The sequence below is a fragment of the Falco cherrug genome, chromosome 9 (genome assembly GCF_023634085.1).
Source record: "Falco cherrug isolate bFalChe1 chromosome 9, bFalChe1.pri, whole genome shotgun sequence".
NCBI lineage: Eukaryota > Metazoa > Chordata > Aves > Falconiformes > Falconidae > Falco > Falco cherrug.
The window spans coordinates 30,574,420-30,589,655 of NC_073705.1; the positions used below are offsets into that span (position 1 = coordinate 30,574,420).

The window sequence follows — 15,236 nt, forward strand, 5'->3', positions numbered from 1 at the left end:
GAGGCGGGCTGAGCCGCCGTCCTCCCCTCAGCCGCCTTCCTCCCCCTCAGCCATACCCCTCGGCTGCTGCTACAAAACCAGGGAGCGCCGGGCGCTCAAGTGGAATTCCAAGGGTTTTTGAAGCCCCGCAGGCTGAACGATGGTGCTCGGCCGAAGGAGGTGGCCTGCGTGCTGCTGAAGGGTTTGTAGCGTGACAGGATCACCATCATCACCCGCATTCTGCCTCACAGGCGGGGATCACCCTGGGTCTGGGGCCGAGCCTTGTGCCTCATGAATTCAGCTACTCAAGGTCTCTGGAGGTGAGGAGGTTTCCCCTTGGTTGTGTTGCTCTGCCACTGACCTGTCCCACAGCAGGACTCGTATCTACGGCAGAGATGCATTCAAGGCACTAAATGGCTTTTGCCATTATTAGATGCCTTTATCAGCTTTGCTTTGGCATTTAATCAGCCACAACAGCTGTGTGTTGCCTCATAAACTCCTCTGCAGCAAACATTATCCTTTAATTAATCCCTGAAAATTACAAAGGCTGATGAGGTAACCTGGTTTTGACACCACCCAATTAAGCTTAGGAGAGTTTGTTGCTGTTTTCATTGAGCTTTTAGACAGTTGTCAGCTGGTCTAGGCAGAGAGCTTGTTAGGGCAGGTAGGGGCCATGCAGCAGCACGGCACAGGCAACTGGTACCAGCCAAATCCCTGAGCTCTGAGGATTATGCACAGCTGGGAAACCTGGGAGATGAATAAAAGTTAAACCCTAATTTAACTCACATTAAAATTGGAAGGGCAATCTGAACAGTGTGTGGCTTCAGAACTGAATGATGTTACAGTCTTATTAAAAGATTGGAGACAGCTGCTAATTAGGAGTATTTGAAGCTGAGGACACAATAATGAGTGGATCTCTTGCATGCTGGAGGATTTCAGATGCATGCTTGGTTTATCGTAACTTTTTGTACATCAGCACTTTGAGAAGTTCAAAGCAGCCGAAAAGCATGAAGATGTGTCTATGACTAGAACAACTCAATACCTTAAGATATCCACTAGAATGTTTTGTACTGTGGATACAAGGTTTTTTACATTATGGACACCACGTTTTTCTGCTTCCACAAACCCCAACCCATACTTCCACCAGAATCAGACGTTAGTTTTAAACAGAAGCAGTTCACAAAATAACAAAGATGTTAGGCATCATGTTTTCAGACTCTGTTCTGGTCACATGAGGGCTAGAATTGTAGCTGGAAATTCAAGGCTTTTGTGTAAGCTTGTTGATTCTAGCAGAGAGCTTTGCCAGGGAAGAGGGGAGCAAGAAATACTCCCCTAAATATCTGGGAGTTGGCAATGCTGAGTCCTACCTCATTACTTCCCATGGATGACTGATAAAAATTCTCGTGGATTTGCCATTGCCTACTCGGAAACATGATATCAGGAAAGAAGTTTTTTTCATATATTTATCCAGATTAGTTACTGAGTTGCAAAAATGTGTTGGGATTGTGTAATCAGCCAGTGCTCTGCAGACCTACAGCAAATATTTCATGAACTGTGAATCGTGTTTTAGGAAATACCAAGCGATGCAGGGTGTAAAGTTTGTAGTTAAGGAAGTATAAATTTGATAGAGCATACAAAGTGCAAGAAGGGAGGTTGCTCCAGAAATCGTTGCAACACATTTCCCCATCAGCATTTAAAGTTTCAAAAGCAAATTCTGAAAGAGAAAAAAAAAAATAATTTCTTGTGTTTGAGAAATGGGAAAAGAGAAAGAGAAAAGTGAAAAAAAATGTTGTCTTCCACGTCTCTTAAGGTTTTTTGTTTTTCTTCATCACTGGAAGAAAAGAAAAAAACCAAAACCTCAAAAAAACCTTGCCCTTGTTGTAATGCTAGCTCACAGCTGCTAGGGAATTTACATCTCCTGTGACAGGTGTTAATCATGGTGAGACTAAAGAGCAGTTCCACTTCAATGACTCTTTGTATGTGTTAGTAGGTGGTAGCATAGTCAGGACTCAAATTATAAGAGATTATGTTTTCAGAGATGTATTGAAAACTCCAACCCAGTAATTATGTTTTCCAGTGTAGTCCATTTGTGCTGCATTACTGCTGGAGACATTCTACATTGCTTAAGTGATCTGTTCTTGCTGTCTGAGATTCTGAAACATGGGGGGGGGGAGGGAATGGTGTAGGTGGGTCCTGTTAAAATAAAACTTTGGAAGCTAGAAAGTTAAGACTTTACATCCCAGAAGGAGGCACGGTGATACAGATTTATGCAGAGGGGTGGTACAATTATCAGCTTCCTATGTTGAGGGGTGTCCTGGTTTTGGCTGGGATAGAGTACATTTTCTTCCTACTAGCTGGTACAGTGCTGTGTTTTGGATTTTGTGTGAGAATAATGTTGATAACACACTGATGTTTTAGTTGTTGCTAAGTAGCACGTCACCCTAAGTCAAGGACTTTTCCATGCTCTGCCAGTGAGGAGGTGCACAAGATGTGGGGAGGGAGCACAGCCAGGACAGCTGACCCAAACTAGCCAAAGGGATGTTCCATACCATAGAACATCATGCTCAGTATATAAACTGGGAGGAGCTGGCTGGGAGGGACCAGTTGCTGCTCGGAGACTGGCTGGGCATCACTCAGTGGGTGGTGAGCAGTTTTATGCATCACTTCTTTTTCTTTGGGTTTTATTTCTCTCTGTCTTTTTGTTATCTCCCTTTTTGTTATTATTATATTTTACTTTATTTCAATTATTTAACTGTTCTTATCTCAGCCTATGGGGTTTACCCTTTTCTGATTTTCCTCTTCATCACAGTGCAGGGGGCTGGGGGAAGCAGTGAGTGGTTGTGTGGTACTTAGTCGCCAGCTGGGGTTAAACTACAACAAGCAGAAGTGGAGGGCAGAGCGATCCAAGGCTTGGGGAGAGCAGGTCTCCACAATGGTGAGTACAGCAACAGTTCAGTTAGTTTGGTCCCAGGAATAAATACACGGGCAGTTTTACATATCCCATAATGAAGTAGCCCACAGCTTATTGAAGTGAAAAGAATAATACTGAAAAACAGCAGTGGGACTTCAGGGAGTTTGTTGGGAGTTAAAGTGGGCAAGCAAGTTACTCAGTTCTAATTCAAGACACAGCTAAACAAAGCGTGATAGTGAGTCTGGAACAGCCATGTTTACCACTCACAGGGATCTTGCCCTTTGACTAGAGATGAGGGCAGAAGTCCAAACCTGTGAGCTAACCTCAACTAGGAAATCCCAACGGAGCTCCCTCATTACACTAACATTGGTGTTTCTAGGCATCTAATTTCAGTTCCCTTATATCACTAACTTTTCCTTTCTGAGCACTTTGGTATTTTTGTCTCACCTAAACCAAAGCTGGATTCAGAAATAAGTGCTCCTTTCCCTGGTTGCATAATAAGGCACAAATACCTGGTAACAGCTGCTCTCCCTTTCTCTTAGAGCACAGCTGGAGCCGGGGGGAAATGGCAGTGCTGGTCCTTCTATTTTTCACAAGAGTGCTTGTTCAGCAGTGTTAGTGTAAAGATATGCAACCCACTATGCTATGAGTGGATCTGTGTGAGATTCTTTTCTACCCTGAAACTGCCACGATACAAAACAAATCAAGTATCATAAGGAGCAAAGAGTGTGATAGCGAGCATGAAAGGCTATTGGGCTGCTCTCTGTAGTCTGGCATTTTATGTGCCTCCATGGGAGAGGTCATGGGAGAGATACCCCTCATCACAGACTATTTTGTTTATGCATGTTAAGCCAAACTTCTTTTGGCTAAAATGCAAAAAAAGCCCTGGTAATGTAGCTGCTAGTTACTTAGAGTTACCTGCAAAATCTTCTCTTGACTGTCTAGTGGATACAGAAACAAAACAAACAGAAGGGAGTTTGTTTTCCCCAAATTACGTCATATTACTCAAATATATATTAAGCTTCTTTTCAGTGAAAATTTAAGACTATCCCTGTTGTTTCAAAAGGATGACAGCATCCTATCCAGTGGGCCAAAGAAAGAATGCACTCTTACAGCAATTTGGCCTGCAGTGAGGAAATCAGCCTTGTTAGCTCTGCTTCTAAGAATAAAGCAAAATAAAAAAAGTTAATGCAGGGGTCAGATTTGCATCCTTTAGAATGTAATTCATCAAACGCACTAATAAGAACACCACTTTGTTATAATTTCTTAAAGTGAGTGGTTGGATCAGAGGAACTTGAAGAATAGGAACAAGCTCACCATATTGACCCTAGGGCTTGGCAAGGTCAAGACAAGCTGAGAGCAACTTGAACGGTCTTCTGCATCGCTGAACCCCAGCCTTGCCCCACCATAACATCTCTTATGAGCAGGAAGCTGAAGGTAAAGTCTCTTTGTGCGTGTCACCACTGGGGGGGGATTATCTCCTACAGCTCTACCAACAGTGCAGTGCAAGGGGCAGACAAAGGCGATACTATTATTCACGCTTTATTTGCTACGAACAATGCATTTTAATCTGCCTATCAGAAATCAAGCCAGATTGAGTCATAACTGTTGCGAACTTGGATGCCTGAATTGTTCCTAATGTCTGAGCAAGTCTTTTCTTCCTGCTTCTGCCAATCTGATTTGCAATCCAAAGAGGTTTGTAGTGTTAAATAAGTACAATGAGTAGGTTTTGACTAATTCAGTCTCAGTTGAAAATGAGTGTGTACGTAATGGGATATTTCTGAGAAGATGCCTCTTGTATTGTGCTTTTCTGAGTGCACGGTTTGTTTGAATGCTGCCATAGTCTTTACTGGACATCATAGCCTTGTCTTTGAAGTATTGACCTAATAAAATTAAGTGCTGGGGGTAAGGAGCCAGTTAAATGTGAAATAAGCATAATCTCTCTACCCAACCCAGTCCCTCCAAACAGGAATCAGACATTCAACCTTGGTTCTTTACACAGTGGGAAAGAACCAGCAATTAAAGCATCTTAAATCCTTGTTAAGTGTCAGAATTAATAGGCACCAATAAGTGTTTCCTACAGTGGAGACAGAGGCAGAAACAGATCATCACTGATTAGCTTTTTCTTTTGAAAAAAAGGATGAGTTTATTTATCATTGCAAGCGAGACCAGCATGTTCATGACTTGCTGTATGATTTCAGAGAAGTCACTTATTTTCAGTTCTTCTGTTCCTTATGTGTGCTCTGTTTGTTTTGCCTATTTGGACTGAAGGCACTTCAGGACAGAATCTATCTCTCTGCTTTATATAATGCCAGGCCCAACAAAGCTCTGCTTTACTTTGAGGCCTTTAGGCGCTGGTGAAACACAAATGCTTTCAAAGACAATTAGCAACACTGGCTTTGAATGGGAAGTCATAGCCTGGCCTGAGGAGGAGGAATTTTTACTGCCCTTCCCAATCTGCTGATTACTGTATTCTTGGAAAGGAGGAAACTGGGAATTTTTGCAAACATGAACATTCAAAATGCTTGCATAGTTGTGGCAGACTCTGAAGGAGGTGGATTGTGAGTGGTTAGATTGCATTTGCCTGAAAATCTAATTAGCTTTGTTGATACCTGTATGCCTTAATAACACCCAAAGCCCAGGAGAGGTTTAGTAAAAATTAAAGAACTCCCTGTCCTAAGCAGATGCTCATGATTACTTATCAAATTTAACCATCAAGTGCCCCAAGGGAGAGGAGCTTGACAAATGTGGTAATATTTAGGCTGTTAAACCAACAGGCAAATAAATTGAAATAGGGTTTAATTTGAAGAAGTATATAAGCCTTCCATTCCTTCCTTTATTTTGTTTTTTTATTTTTATCACAATAGCACCTGAGAGTCCCAGGTAGCGTAAAGAGCAAGGCAATGTACAAACCCTACCACAGAAAAGCCATTGTTCCTCCCAAGAGCAGCTGGTCTCAGGGCACAGTGAGAGGGGCAGATTAAATTGTTTAAGAGGTGCCTGGTTTATAACCTTTTTCTCTCCAGAAGTTCTTGTCATGTCAGTTCTGCCAGTTGATCTACTTTTTAAATTTATTTATTACCTTTTTTTGGTAGTCAGATTGCATTCTGTAGTAATTAGATGAAGAGCTGAGATGGGTGGAACTCTGGCAGAGTCGTACGGTTGAGTATCCAGTGAGCAGAAACCTCTTAACCATGATCAGCAGCAGAAGACACTGCAAGTGAACATGCACTGATTAAGTCAGCCCTGATCTCAGGGGCATGGAAAATAAGTGCAGTCAAAAATTCCTTCTCACTGATTTGGTGCCAGGCTGTGATGAGGAGCACATGCGAAGATAGTAACTGCTGAAGTTACTCTGGCCTTTAATTTCTTTGTTTTAAAAGCTAAAGGGAGTCCTACAAAATTATTTTAAATAACAGAGGGACTGACGTAATCATAGAAAGGCACGTTTCAGTACAGGTAGAGTATATACAGTTTGCTTTACCCCACTTCTGGTGTACAAGGAGCTTTTAATGTAGGTAGTGTCACTAACTATTGCTCAGAATCAACACGAACGTTGTGGCATGCGTATTTTCACTCGGAAGATTTGTGGCTGCCAAAATGTCCTCTGTAATCAGAGGAAATATTTCTATCATGGCAGTGGTCCAGGTTTAGATAGTCTGGTAGTATCGTCATGGTGGGCTGTTCTAATTCACCTTCTGTTTTACTAACATGCATTCCTATTAATTGTAATTATTTTAGAAATAGTACTGGGTCATTAAAGCTCCTGATCCTCAAGGCAGGTTCATTGCTCACATGCCTACAGTGTATAGAGATGGAGGTAATATCTCAGAAATCCAGTAAATTAGATGCATCTTTGTAGGCTGTTAGATCCATGTTAGATGGAGAATCCTGAACCTGCCGCGTCAAGGGCAGCTACATGCTTTCAGATTGCACTGCTGGGCAGTGCAGCTTCGCTAGAGCTAACTCTCAGGAGGGGGTATGGACAGCAGCACACCTGAGGTCTTGCTCTTTAGCATATGGGAATGTCACTTGGAATTCACACTTGTGTGTCCTTAAAGTCATCTTTTTTTTTTCTTTTTTTCTTTCTTTCTTCCTAAACATGTCGGTATAGATGAAGCTCTTCTTATGAACTGTGAGAAAAGATGGAGAGTGCAGCTTCTGGCTTGGTGGTGTGAAGTGCAAGTGTGCAATGGAGGCCTACAAAAGCACTCGCTCTTTGGATTTTGGTACTGTTCAGCAGGTGCCACATACCGACCTACCCTGCTTTGCCAGGATGGGCAATTCTGGGTCTGTGCAGAGGCAGCTTTAGGCAACTTAGCCAGAGAGTTTGGACAGCTTCAAGGTTATGCAGCAGCTGAGTAGGAGTTTTCAGGAACAGTTTTGGACTTTAACTTTTAATTACATCCTTTTTTATTTTTTTTTTCAGTTTGCCCCTATAGTGCAATTTGATTAAGGAAGTACTAAAGGTTTTCCACACCAACAATTTCACCTTCAAAGGCTTTTGCAGCTGTGACCTCAGACGCTGTCTCTGTTTCACTTATTTCTCCTCTACTGACAGAAGGAGGAATTCATGCTCGCTGTTCATAAATAGGATCATGGCAGAGAACATCCTGACTCTATGTGCAGTCTCTCTGCCTGCAGGCTGTCTGCTTGATCTGCCAACCCTGAATTTTCACCTACCCACCTGATCTGGAAAGGGGCGGATATTAAGATTTTTCTCTGAAATGAACTGCCGAATTAACAACTGTCTCTTCTAAGAGCCATAAATGGAAATGAAAGGCTAATCCCTTGTGCTGTGGTGCTTAGCCCTGAATTATGTGGCAGGCACTCGTAAGTGATGCATACAATATTCTTAGAAACCATTTTGATGATGTGTCACTATATCAGCCAGGAGCAAATGCAGATGAAAGGCTCAACAGGTAATGAACCAGACGAATTCCCTTCAGTCTGAAGTCCATGTTCTCATTCAGGAGTTAGATTTGAAATCTGCTTGTCCTGGGTGTCATCAGAGTATGTTGTGAAAGCGTGGACACAGATGTCCAGAAAACCTGAAAGGATTGCTGGCCAGCTCTTGGTTTTTTACAGGTTACAACCGGCTTGGATGTGCTGCAAATACACCTACATGATCTGTGTCCAGGCTGACAAATGTCTAGTTCGATGTTCAGCACTAGTTCCTTCACAGCCTTTCAGTCAAGGGCTTCAGTTATGTATTAATGGTACAGGTCTTTGTGCAGGTTCAACAGCAGAAATATCGGTACATACAGGGGTAGGGAATATTTTGGCTCACCATTGGCCCCAATTCGGCAAGTACTTCAGTGTGTATATAATTTTAAGCACATAAGTAATTCCAGTCAGTCAGTCAGTCTTGTGTTTGAAAGTGCATTGCTTGACTAGGGAATTTCTGATTCTTACAGCTGTTCGGATCTTGGCTCCTACCAGTCTTCCTCCAAATTTAAGAGCACTTCTGCTTTACTCTCTTGTGGTAGAAAAGTGGTAGCCCACTTTGCTCTGTCAGCACAGATAGCAAATCTGCTTTAGCTACCGTCCTGTGAGGATCTATCGTGTATGCATTGGACAGACAACTTGATGGAAGTAAACACCCTATGGTTAACTCTGAGAGACTAAGTAATACAATATTGCTAAAGCTGATACTCCTTAGCTAGGTTGCATGAAAGTGCAACCTTGACAATTGGCAAAAATTTTAACAAGCTTTTATAAAGCTGGGCATTTATTCCACAAAGTTCAGAAGTTTACAGAGCCTAAATAGGGCAGTACAGAGCAAGAACCAAGAGACATGTTAGAAATGGAATTGCTTTTGCAACTAGGATTGGGGAAAAAAATGTATAAGCTCTTCTGAACTAATTGAACTGGAACATGAAGCTACATCAGTTCCATGCTGTACATGAGATCAATATTGTTCAGGCTGTAAAGGAGAAGATACAGCAGCTTAACTCCTCGGGAAGAGGGAGGACTGTTTGGGACATTTGGAGGTAAGGGAAATGTATTGAAATATGTGGTGCTATTCCTTGTCCTTTTTTTTTTTTTTTTTTTTTTTTTTTTAAATACATCCTTCACTTTATTGCACCCTAACCTACATGAATGAGAGTGTTTCTCCTTTTCCCTGGACAGTGATGCATTGGATCTTTTTTTTGTACTCACTTGTACTAGGAAATGTCTCCAAGCCATCTGCCACTTTGACCCTGGCTGTGGAAGAATCAACCTGTAACAGGGAGAGAACTGCCTTACAGTGCAGGCCTTTCCCTTCTTTGTGACCATCCTCCCCTTGAAGAGCAGACTGTCCAGCCTGGCCCAGGTCAAAATGGGAGAGTGGCAAAAGCAGCAACAGACTTGTTCTTCCTGTGAGGCGGCACTTTTGCTGTTTATCAGTCAAGCCTATCAGGTAAACTTCCTTGCTATTCCATTAAATATGTGTTTAAGTCTTCCCTGTTTTCAAAACTGGTACTGCCTATACCGTTGAGGTTTTGGGACATAAACCTTTTTTACGAGAGCCTTGCTCAGTGCTAGGTTTTCCAGACCACAGATCATGCATTCCACTGCTGTACACATCCATCAAACCCTTTCTCATCTCCTGGGACTTCTGAGATATTTCAGCAAAATTCTCCTATGGAGCAAGTTGTCTCATAGTTGCCAAAATAAGATTTCTTTTGCCTACTGCTTAAGCATTTGGGACTGGCAACTCTCTGAGTTGGAATGTGGAATTCCAAGTGTTGTTGGCCGATCAGGACAGGTAGTTCCTAAGCTCCTGCAGTACTGCCTGGGCCTTTCAGTTACCTGCAACTATAGAAGGCAACTTCACATCAGAGGTGGTCTGGCTAGATGAGCACGTTGTAGCCTTGGGCACTAGCCTCCCCACTACATCCTAGTTGACCTGCACATTTTCAGCTCTTCCTTCAGGCAGTGGGAAATGCCACAAGTAGCTGGAGAGTTCTGTAGGCTGTAGCTAGTGTCTTCTCTGTCAGAAAATCTACAGCTGTCCCCAGGTGCAGCCCAAATATCTCCAAGCAAAGCAGCAAGAAATAGGGTGCAGTTAAGGATTTCATGGCTTCTATAGAATGAATGGTAGCTCTGTGGGTTGCATCAGACAGCACAGCCTGATATCGTTCTTTCCTCAGCTGTGCAGTCCTGCAGTTAAGGCTTCTGTTCATACTTCAGTGTGAAGACGATTTGAGGAGAGGTGTGTGTAATTATGGCTGGGACTGTGCTTGTGGGGAGAGATGGGACTGGCAGAGAGGTGATACCAGTCCCCTTCTGATGCTTCAGAAGGGATATCGTGTTCTTCGGATCCAGAGAGAAGCAGCGTCTTCACCAATTGCCTTGTCCCACTGCCAGGATGAGGCTTTAACAAGTCAGTGGCTTGGTAATAGGAGTGGCAGAAGGACCCCAGGAGTCCAAGCAGGTGGTGCAGCTGGTGATGACAGGCTCAGTCTGTTGGAACAGTATGTGTGCCGGAGATAGCCAGGGACAACTCGTTTTAGCAGGAGCTGGGCAGATGCGCCGTCACATGGGCCCTGGCTCAGCTGTACAGCCCGAGCTTTAGGAAGCTGAGAGGGCAAAGTTTTCAGAACTTGCATATTGCAGCTGAGTGACTACAGCACAGTGACTCCCTTTCCTGGGGCTGGCAGGTTGTGCTCACAGTCCTGTTTCTGCAAGGATCACAAAATGGAGGACAACTCCCCCACCCCCCCCACCCCCAAATTTCTAATCTGACAGCGTATTTGGAATTGCCTCAGGAATTGGGCAAATATTCAGTGTGAGTATTTGATACGAAGTGTTCACTTCTGGCTAATGCTATTTGTTACATCCCTCCTTCAGAGCACGAATTAAGAGGACTGATGGAAAGGCGCTGCCATTTGCTGACTCTGCATTAGCTCCTGCAGCATTTTGAATGCAGCTTAATTCCCCCGTGAAAAGAACTGACACAACCGATCTCCATGAACTCTTCACACTTGACAGAAACACAAGTGAAGACGTTGACCCATAATAATTAGGAAATTGGGATCAAAAGCAGGCAGGATTAGCCCAAACTGTTTTATTCAGAGGCAATACTGCAGCTTATAATATACAACTTAATTATTAGAGAACAGAATTTCTGCAAGTGAAGGCAGTTTCCGTGGTGGAAAAGCTGCTATAAATATAGTTGTACATTCTGCTCGAATTAGGTTAGGAGAGCATGAGCTTGAATAGTGTTTAAAAGAGCAAAAGGAGAATCTCATGTAGTGTTGTCCTATTTCTGGTGTCACTCTTGAGTGGAAAGGCTATTACCACCCATCTGGCCTCATACACCATTCAGAAACAAGAAATCAAGAACAAGACAGAAATTATGTTCCTTAAAATCCTTTTTCAAAAGAAATTGTTGTCTACTTCAGAGCAGTGGCAGGCATCTGCAGTTCAGGGCCACTGTTGCTCTGCCAAAGGCATACTGAAATGTTTTCTATGAACAGTCCTTTTTTATGTCTCAGATACTGTGTGAACAAAAGGCTAAACTGCAGGAGAGATTCATCCTCCCTGCCACTTTGCTGCTTTTCCTCTTAATTTATACACTTACTCTACACACGTACACTCTGTACAGTGGAGCCCAGACTCGCAGGATGGATGTGAATTTAAGATTTAGAGGGTTCCATCTGTTAGTCTGATAAATGCAGAGGATTCCACATATCCTGGCATTTGTTTTCCTTTTTCTTTGTCTCATAACACCTAGCTTCACTGAGGATTAGCTATCAACAGCCGTTGCACAGCAGTGAGTTTGATACAAGAGTTACTGAGTTATGTAATAGTGTAAAAGATTTGCAGACTCAGCAAGTCATACCACCTCATGACTAGGGGGTTTTTTTTGGCCTTCTGGCTCTATAGTCTATATTAAACCTTTTTCAGGGCAGTGATTGAAGTAGTATTACTGATGGAGTTTTAGCACTGAAATTTCCTGGTACCTTAGGGATTTCTCCAGAACAAAACATTACCAAATTGCTGGCTGATCATTGGGAAAATGTGTCCCAGCATCACAACTGTGGACTTCTACTTTGTTTTAATCAGAGAGAGACCATTACAGATTGTTATATTTATATCCTATGTGCTGTGGGGGTAGTGCTTTCATTATGTAGCTGTAAGGTAATGGTAATTCTCTGCCTCCCAACTCTCTTGACAGAAAAGTGCTAGAACATTCTAGCTCCAGATTTGGGTGGGTTTTTTTCCTTTTTAGGGCTCTGTGTGTGTTGCATTATCACTTGTTTTCTGTTTTACCTCGTAGGATGCAGGTTTTTCAGAACTTTGAGGCTTTACTCTCATTTTCCTCTGTGTGGCAAGTCTGTCTTTTTTCAGTGCTTGTTGGAGTATATATTTTCTGCTGTGGTCAAGCATCAATATTTAGCATCTTTGAATAGAACAACATAAGCACCTAGTGTAAACATTTCAGCAGATAAAAAAATTTCAACTCAGAAGAGGGGAAAAAAGGGTCAAGGTCACAAAGCCAAATCCACAAAGTCATGTAGATGGTGTGAATTTGAGTATCGCTGTGTCTATTTGTTTAACTCATGGTGGCCAGAGCATAATCCATGTCTTAAGTTAGGCACCTGTACAGTAAATGTGATCTAGAGATACCCAAGGTGCTTTTCATGCTCATGACAGTAGAGTTAGCTTGTGTTACACTGCCTGACGCTGGAGGAAGCCTTCTGCTTTCTGTTGTTCCACTTTACATTAAACAAATCAAGACTCCCTGGGTTAAGAGGGTGAGAGCAAAGGAATCACTAACTGAAAGGTTTGGGCACCCACTGGGAAGGGAGGAGCTTTTGGTTCTGGTTTCTGCCCTCCTTCTGAGTTTTATGTTTTAATGGGTATCAAATGCTTCTGCTGATTTCTGCCAAAACGACTGAAATTTTTCTAGATAAAACATTAATTAAAATGGAGATAAAATGGACTGCTTAACCTTTCCCCATTCCTCCTCGCCTCACCTCACCTTTGCTAGTGTGCACTTGCAGGTCATTAGGTTCAATTAAGTAAGTTCATCAGTGGTTAGAAAATAATGACTAGTCATTTCCTAAGCTAGAACATGTTTAGATAGACTGTAATGTAAAAAAGTAACCAGACTAACAATGTTTTGTCTAAAGCTGGAGCCAGTGAGAACTAGGTGAAAGTTGAAACGTTTTCTGGTGAAGTAGTATCCCACTGAAGTCTGTAAGACAGAATTCTGTCTTCAAATTAGCGGGAACAATATTCTATCCCTTATCTTTTATGTGGCGTTCTTCTGGCCTGTGATATTGCATAGCATTTTGATTAGCAAGTGATTTCCCGTCAATGTGTTCAGCATATAAGGAGCTTGTTATATAGATGTAACTTTTTGGTTGTTTGTTGCCTAAAGGTATTTATGTTTTGTAACATATGTAGCAAGTTCTTAAGTGGGGATGAAATGTTTTTGTTTGTGTTCACTCATGGTTGATATTTTCCTTTTGTCATTGCAAGCAGCAGGTGAAGTGATGAAATGTACATGCTCAGTAGCAAAACTGCAGTTCTGAGCTCTGCCAAATTATACAACGGGTAGTGATCAGGGGGGGAAAGCAAACAAACAACCCACAACCTAGAATGTGTGTTGTGTTAACGTTGTCTTTTAAGTGAGAATCCAGTTAGTTGCCTTCTGGAGTAAATTGTAACTACTCTGAATTGTACCCCTCCCAAATGAGTGCTTTGGACAGAATCCTCCCCAATGTGCAGCATCGTCTCACTAACGTTCCCCTGTTACTTTGGTGCTCTGTGACAGGTTAAACCTTGTGGAAATGAAACAAAGAAATGTTACCGTTGCTTGTCATCCTTTCATAAACTGGTGACAATTTATGAAATTGGAGGAAAGCCTGAACAATAGCATGCAAGTCTAGTCAGGAGTAAGGAAAGCAGAGGCAGAATGCATAGCAGGAAACCTGTGGTGCGTGTGTATGCTGGGCTTCTGTGATGTGGGCTCTGACCACAGTATGCACAAGGCACAGCTGGAGGGATCAGTTACATGATGAACAAGATTTTGCTCATCTCTTAGAACTTTGTGAGTTTTTTATCTGACTCGGACCATGCTCTGTAGTCTGACAATGAGATTAGAGGCCTTTTTGTAACTTTGAAAGGCAACGATCTTGGAGGAAGGCTGAGATTTTTATCTCTGCCATGAGTTTTGGCAATGTTTTGCAGAATCATCTTGCATATGAATTTTACCAGCTCTCTCACTCTTTCAAACTTTTATTTCAATGGGTCTGTAGTACATGTTGAAGCTGGCAAGGAAGTCAAGAAGGCCTATTGGAGAGCACTGTGTTGTTACATGTAATTTTATGGACAACCATTTTAATTATTTACCTTAGTGATGATGCTCATGCTGTTGCAGAGACCATTTTTCTTCACTTGGTAGAGACCAAAGTATATGTCACTAAATGAGTATTTGCAACAACCATGAGCAAAAAGGCTTAGTCCTTGCTCTACAGTGCAGGAATGTTGGAAGAAGAAAATAATCAAAATTTTTAAAAACCCCAGTGTTTTAACCACTCGGGCTGTTGGATAGAGAAATACACTTCTGTTCTCTTTTATGTAAAACTTGGTCTGATAAATATGTTTGCAAGTGTATTCTGTGTTTAGGCCTGCAGGTGAAAAAATCAAACAGGGAAGTACCCTGAGAATCTAAGTAGAGCTTGGGTTGCTGAACAATTCAGAAGTATTAAGACACAAGCAGTTTTACATATTCCTGTTCACAAAAGCACAGGCCCAACAATGCTAGGCAGCAGCTCAGAGGGCTTTTTAGGAAGTTGTTAGTAGCAAATAAATACCACTCAAGCACCTAGAAGTAGCAAATGGATGAATGCCTAGTTTTACTGGTTCGACCCCAAGGCCCCACCGTGCTAGCCAAGTGGTGGTTGACATGGCCACACCGGGAAGCTGCTGTGCTGAGTGAGGCAGCGTGAGCTCTGTCCTGCTGCCAAGGGGCTGCCATATGACTTTATACTTGCTGATATTTTATTTCTCCTTCCAAAACAGGAAAAGGGGGAGATTTCTGGGCTTTTATCATGTTTCCTTCTCAAATTGCTCCAGGTACAGTTTGTCATCCTAAGATAAACTTTGCAAAATGTTGCTTGCCGCCAGGGAGAGAGAAAATTCATTTGAACAGGCGTAGTTTGTGTGTGCATCTGGTGTACGCAGCTTGATCCTGTGTTCATAACAGATTTGTGTGGTGTAAGGGCTTTGCAAGTAGCTAGTACTGTTTTCTATGAAAACAGGTTAAACGTGTTGCTTGTTTTAAAACCTGTTCTTGGTTGATGGCTAGGAGAGAATGCAGCAGTTCTCCGCGTGTGCTCACGCTGTT

General features: G+C 42.4%; 1 long non-coding RNA gene across 1 annotated transcript; it reads left to right on the forward strand.

The window, feature by feature from the left end:
* The first annotated feature begins 2,569 nt into the window (after positions 1 to 2,569).
* LOC114015590 (uncharacterized) lies at positions 2,570 to 9,485 on the forward strand. Its single transcript, XR_003559599.2, has 4 exons — positions 2,570 to 2,622; positions 4,163 to 4,327; positions 7,005 to 8,883; positions 9,062 to 9,485. It is a non-coding gene; the product is annotated as an uncharacterized LOC114015590 (long non-coding RNA).
* Positions 9,486 to 15,236: the final 5,751 nt, after the last annotated feature.